This window comes from Strongylocentrotus purpuratus, unplaced genomic scaffold (assembly GCF_000002235.5).
Source record: "Strongylocentrotus purpuratus isolate Spur 01 unplaced genomic scaffold, Spur_5.0 spur5_contig_844, whole genome shotgun sequence".
NCBI lineage: Eukaryota > Metazoa > Echinodermata > Echinoidea > Camarodonta > Strongylocentrotidae > Strongylocentrotus > Strongylocentrotus purpuratus.
In genome coordinates this window covers 953100-960279 of record NW_022145551.1, presented here as the reverse complement: position 1 = coordinate 960279, position 7180 = coordinate 953100, and the positions used below count along the sequence as shown (strand labels likewise).

The 7180-nt window shown below is 35.6% G+C and overlaps 1 long non-coding RNA gene across 1 annotated transcript; it reads left to right on the top strand.

The window, feature by feature from the left end:
- The first annotated feature begins 876 nt into the window (after positions 1–876).
- Positions 877–1412, top strand: LOC115926395. The gene is made up of 2 exons (XR_004065061.1): positions 877–930; positions 1304–1412. It is a non-coding gene; the product is annotated as an uncharacterized LOC115926395 (long non-coding RNA).
- The last annotated feature ends 5768 nt before the right edge of the window (positions 1413–7180 follow it).

Here is a 7180-nt window from a genome sequence, read left to right as displayed (position 1 = left end):
TGGTCATTTTGTTCAAAAGTAGAAACGAACAGATATCTTAACTGAACTTTGTGTTCAATGGAATTATACGATTGAAATGTTTAGTGGTAATAAGAATTGTTTTGAAGCTTCAGGTTGACTATTAGTATAGGGCTTATAATGTCATTCATAGCAGTCATTTCTATGTGTCAAAAAACTTGTCTCACGAGATAAGACGAGATCAGGCGGAGCCATCTCTACAATCAACACATAGTAAGTAGAAGAAAACTTCTTTAGTACACAGACAACTTTAAAAAAAAGCCTCATCAGTCATGACTGCCATGATATGACACACATGCTATTTAATATTTATTTATTTTTTCTTTCAGACGAAACCTTGCGTATGATGTCTTCGGCGACTCCCGAGATAAGAGCCAAAGCAAACGAACCTGTTATAGAGCCTGAAGATTTGGATATCATTACAACATCAGATACAGGTAGAATAATAGCACCATACGATTGGGATAATGATAGTATTTTATTCATACCCTTTGTATAATACAATTCCAATTGGCATGATAAATATTAGAATATAGAAAGAATCAATATCAAATATCAATTTTGAGTTTAGAAACTTGACGCACTTTTTAGATGATTTTTCAACGTTTGATTTTGATGTAGAGCGAGAGGGAAATAATGATGACCTTGACCAATGTGGGGGTGCACCAAACACAGAAGAGCTTTGTAGCGTCGCTCTACCAGTTAAATGTCTGTCATTAGCATGTTCACTTGGAAAAGCCCTACGTGTAAATGAAGACCTCATTGTTGGATTCATCGATCTACCCAGTCCATCAGTACATCAGTTCGCACGACAGGTCGTAGACAGTTGGTTGAACGGTTTGAAGGAGGAAGACAAAAAAGATAATTTTGTTAAACTTCTCTCTGAGTTTAACATCCCAGATGTCAAAAAAGGTTCGTTGGAATCACAAGGCTGAGTTCAAGCGTAATCGTGTTGATAAGGAGATATACTGTTTACCCTTAAAACGAAAAGTTTCAAGTTCAAACTTGTATATTTAATTATTTTTTTCACACTTCATTTATTTGCGTTAAATCAATAGGAAGTAGAGAAGTACAGAAAATTTTCAGTAGGTAAAAATTGGTATTAGAATGTATTTATAAATCATGGAAACTATTTTCGGTTTCTTTACTTGTCCTTGAGGTAATCAATGTTTTACAGTTTATTCCGTTATTTTAGACGCCGTCAAAGTCCTCATTCATCACCATCATTATGCTATTTCCATTGACCTGAGTATTTCCTTCATATTGACATATGCATTTTTGTAAGTGTCCACAGGCCGTGAAGAAATCTCAAAAGCCATTGGATCCAAGGCAGATCTACTGGACTTGTGTCATCGTCTGAGTGTTAAACCTTCTGGCGTCTTGCAGATCATGAACACATGTTTGACCTTCCCGCCTCACATGATTGGCCGTAGTACTCTGAAGATACTTAAAGAATGGGCACACCAAGGTGGGACTAGGGAGAGGCTTCTGGAAGTTGCTCAGGCTTTCCGTTTCAACGATGCAGCAGTCAAGATAGTAGAAGGTAATGCCATTTCACAACTCCAGTGTTTCACATTACATTAACTGGTGAAGACCTACTTGTTGATTGGAAGAATTCTTTTTTTTGACAGATTCATCATATTGACTTAAAGCCCCACTGTCCTACTTGTAGCTACTTGCTCCCTCTATATAGAAAACTTCCCCAATCGGTGCCTGTTGGTCCCCATGATCCTCTTTTTCTTATGTTAGTTGAGAGCTGAGTTAATGAGATAGCCACCTGTCAGTGACCTTGTTGTGTGGTCTAATCCCTTCTGGCCCAGTAGTGTTGACGGTCTTTAAGATATATATATATATATATAACTATATTGTGAACCATTTATGCCTGCCTTTTTATTGTATGAAATCCAACTCATGGTTGCAATAAATGAATGAATAAATATAAAAAAAGATTGCCTGACTATAAAAGAAATCAACATGCCTTCTTCAGGAGGTTGTGCACTTTTAACTTCTTTTTATGAAATAGTAATCATGAACCGTGTTGATAGATGAGTAAACCCGAAATTGAAAGGGAATAATCCGTTTAACAGTTATCGTTCAGACCTCAGAATCACGTTATTCCACTAAATCCACTTGTTTATATTTTCAGAAACATCTCGGAAGTTTTGCCAAAAATATAAATAAACTGCACTATATTTGAATCATGTTTCATAAGGGGATTATTGATCACTTGTTTCCTTCTTATCATCCTAAGCCATGACTTGCCAACCGAGCTATAAGCCTTTCATCTCGCATGGCATCATTGATCACACGGGTGGCAAACTGACCCTTGATGAACTTGGTATTGCCGTATCTATCCCTGAAGGAGCTATACCTAAAGGGATGAGATCAGTTGTAACTCTTCGCGTCCCAACTCATGATACTCCTAGGCTTCCTGTACGGGAGGGTGAGGTAGTCATTACTCCAGTCATAGAAAGTTCTCTGACACAAGAACTGCTCAAGCCTGCCACTGTGGTATTACCACACTGCAATCACCATGCACGTAAAGACGACTCTTCTGTTATCTTGTACACAAGAACTGGACCAGGTAAATATTCGTGTTCTTGTTCTGCTAAATAAAACATCATCACTTGAAATGTGAAACAATTTGACAAACGAGGTGAACAATTGATTTTAGATCACATATACAATTATAGTCTTCTTTTCATGAGGATCAATTTTGAGAATCATAAACTGATGAGAGTTATTAATCAGCCAATACTCCCCACCAACAAGCCAAGCTCAAAAATCTAAACCTACGGAAAGATAAAACAAATCTTTCCTTTTGTTATTCCTCCTTTCCTCCTTTTTTGTTTCTTTTTTAAGAATAATCTAAACAAGCCTAACGACCTGGTGGTGTACCTGCCTCCTGTCCCCATCTCCTTCTTCCTGCCTTTCTCTCGCTCTCTATTTCTCTCTTGCTCTCTCCCCTTTCTCTCTCTCTCTCTGTTACTATATTTATCTTACTTTTATTTTTACTTTTACTTTTTCTTTTTTTTGTATTCCCTTTTAGTGTGTTTTTCTGGTATTAGCTTTCGACCATAATTATTTAAGCGTATCCATGTAACTAAGTCAGGGGCTTGCCTCATACAAGCTCTGCTTTTTTAGCAAGCCCCTCCGTTTTGAATTACTTCATCAAGGTCTTTTTTTTTTCTATTGTTCAGTACTGTTTTTTCCCAATATTTCTTATCAACTAAATTTTGTTCTACATAATACTGAATTTACTTTGTTTATATTATATTTGACTGTATTATATTGTGTCTGTTTATATTTTGTTTGTTTTGAAACGGAAATAAAATCTGAATCTGAATCTGAATTATGGAATGATTTCTCAATAATAAACAAAAAATACCATTATGTCATTTGAATCAACTCGCTGAACAAAAAATAAATCAAAGTCAAATATCAGAACATGAGCTGAATCGAAATCAATTCTCACTCTACTAATTAATGATCAATATTGTAAAATCATATATTATCAGTGAGTAAGATAGTTTAATTGTTAATTTTTCTTATTAATTCTCTCAATTCAAAGGAGCATTCGGTCGTAGGAACGTTACTCCGGGCCCGTCACACCTTTCAAAAGATAAGATCAAGTTTCGTACACGTCATCTTCAAGTCTGTGCTCTGTCATCGACCGATCTTCAAGGACTCCAGTTGAGATGTGTAGTCTTTAAACGTCTCTTCATGACTCCTGAAGAGAAATCAGCGCTACATGTGTACATAATTCATCCATACAAGAGCTACATAAAGGTATTTATATCGTAATAACCAACACCATCTTTAGCGGACACCATTTAATAATATAACTAGTAAAAAGGAAACCCTTCGGGTTATTTCACTTATGAAAGGCCTATGGTAAGACTTTAAAATTTACCAAGTAACGTCTGCAAAGAATTTCTTTCTGACTAAATAATTAGCGCATGATTTTTAAAAAAAAGCAAGGAAGGGGATGGAGAGAAATTGATGAGTCTTGGGAAGGGGGAAAAGTGAGGAGGGAGAATTAGAATGGGATGGATAACAAAAAAGAGGCGGGAAAGAGGATAGGATAAAAAGCGAGAAAGGGGATAGAGAAAAAGTGATCTGACCTTTTATCAATTATTTTATTTCTACCATTAAATTGTTAGATGAAAATAATCGCTGTTCATAAACCTATATTTTAAAGGGTTACAATAGTGGAAGTTCACCATCTGAATGTAATTTATTAATTTTGCAATATCAAGATTTGATTATTTTGTTGTTGTCCGATTCCAGGATATAACTAGGAAAGAGAAGAGTTCTTCTGTACCCTACTGCAAAGTCCTCCAGGAACTCACATTCCCCATAGATTCAACAGCAAAGGGTCTAAAGATTATGTTCAACGACGGGGCGAAAAGTAGCAAAAGAATGGTAAATATGCGTGATTGTTTAAGAATAATTGTGGAATTTGGAGATGTAAATTTTAGAAGCTGAATTTGTATTCTTGTTATTCTTGTACCTGTTGGTGTTAAACTGGATAATTTATTTAATTTATTATCATAATATACATTTTATCATGTTTATTTTCATCTTCATTATTATTATATAAGTATTGTTGTTGTTGTGTTTGTTGTTAATATTATAATTACTATCATTTTTATTATTTCCCTGCAATTCGAACCAAGGTACACATCAAGAGTATACTAAGTGGAAAGTGCGACCGTCTAAATTTCGAGACTCAGTTCTCTCCTGAAGAGAAAGGAAAGAAGAACGTCCATATCGACATACTACAAGGGTCAGCAAAATGTGCAGAAAGAGACTATATCATTTCAATAGAGGGTAAGCCTATATTATCAGGAAGTGGGAGAGTTTGTGTATTTTACTTCATCATATGTAGCCAAGTAATTCAAAGACCTAATGTAAATAATTCATGTAACAAGTGACCTCAAATACTGTACATAAGTCATTCATGTAGCTATCTACAGTAGTACTTTTATGTAAGAAAATGAAGCTACCTCTACGAGGATTTTTAGGGTATTTTCTGTAACTTCAATGTATCTTTTGTTTTCCTCATTCAATAACATTTACTAGAATGAGGTTCAAAACATTTGTGTCAGGTGTATGTTTAAAGTTAGCGCATACTAAATGCCCTTTTGTGAGGATCTAAGTGGAAAGAGATGAAGAATTATGATGCAAAACACTTTCCTAGTTCAAGATGTCAAAAATTAGTTGTGGGGGTAACCTGTTCGAAAAATATAAATCTGTTTATAACACATTATGTTTCTTCACGTACCCCCCCCCCCCAATCTGAAACGGGCATATTTTATTTGTGACACTCTTCAAACCTTATGTTGAGTTGTGATTATTCTCTCTCTGATCTATACACATCCTTTATTTTCAAATACATAGCAATTCAGTATACTGAAGAAGAAAGAAAAAAAAACGCTTTAGTCATGTTTTATATCTTTATTGCTTTTGATGCAGATGAACCGGATTATGTAGTCGATCACACAGATTCGTAAGTAAACGAATATCCTCACCCATGAATGTATTGATCATTCTTGCAATAATAAATATAATGTGAAATATAATACATTTACATCATATAAAAAAAAACATTTTAATCTTTGAATCAAAATCATGGCATGGAACATATTCATTACGATTTATGACAACGGACATGTGACCAGGCATTTATCATTCCTAACGAGTACCCATCACTGGATGTTTCATTCCTGTATTTAGTATGGCTAACGGTCGAAAATAAACTGTTAATAATAATAATACTGCGCGTTTATATAGCGCTTAATACATCGACGATGTTTATCCAAGAAGAAGGATTCCTGTCAATATTTCACAAAGAAATATATACAAACAATCCATCAACTAGTATTATTTTTATTTATTTAAATTTTTCAATTAGTTTCAATATAATGAGTAACAGATGGACATAATGGCACAATTATACATTTCGATACCTTCAAATATGATTTCCGGCCGAATGTTATGAATTTACTTTTCTGCAGGAAGGGTCGATTGCAGTTTGTATCCAACAATCTTCTCGAGATTCTGATAGATGTGATCCCTTCACTCAAGGACTTAAAGTCCCTTGGATACCAGCTTGGCTTCTCTTATTCAGCTGTAGAGAAATACCTCAACCGCCAAGACTCGTCATTTGATTGTGTCTCAAGATCAGGCTTTGGTGAGATGCTACGTGACTGGAGACGGAGGGTTCGACCTAGTGAGCAGGTAGATGAACTTCATCTGGCATTACAAAACGCTGGGTTAGGCCATGCAGCTGAGGTAATCCTACCTGGACGTAAGTACCATACTATCCACTATCCTTTGTAAAACTACAGTGTATGATATTTCCATGACGTTTTGCATAGTCGAAAAATCGAAGCCATAGACATAGGCACTATGAAGCTTTTCAATTCTATTATACAGCGAAGCGATCTGGTATGTGCTCGAACTATTTCAAATTGTTGTTAGGTACTCATTTGATACACATCGAAAGAGACCTAATACGTAGGGAAAACAAACTGGTCCTATACATCGTAAGCACCCAGCAAGGATGCGACCTGGGACCTCTCATAATCATGACAGTCCAGAGTCATCAATCTTCTACAGTACTTCCACATAGATCTACGTAAATAAATGGGGTCGTTAATTTAATCTCGGATGCGTTTTTTGTAAGAACAGCAGCAAAGACTGCTTTGTTCCGTTACCGTCCACATTGAATCGCCCCATACTCTAATTATTGTATTGTATTTTATCTTTACTCTTAATGAACCGGCATATTTTGTTGATGTTCTTTCTCCTTCACCATTTTCACAATTTCCTTTAGATGTAACACTTTATTCAAAAGTATCTCGGGAAATAGTCCGGATACTCCAATCATTGGACTTTCTGTCTTCTTCACTATTTGTGTGTGTGAACTATCATCGATTAGCAACTCGAAGTATTCTGATTCTTGAATTGTCAGCCTTTCTACCCTATTCGCTTTTACACATAAACTATCAATCTTTCTTCTTCCTCATTCATATTTGTATTTACCAGTGAGTAGCACTTCTAGAAAGCGCTTTGAACAAACCAGAAAAGCATGGGAGTCAAAGAAGTAGGCCACCCTGTCAATGAAATTCGTATCATCATTCTACGACCAAGAAGG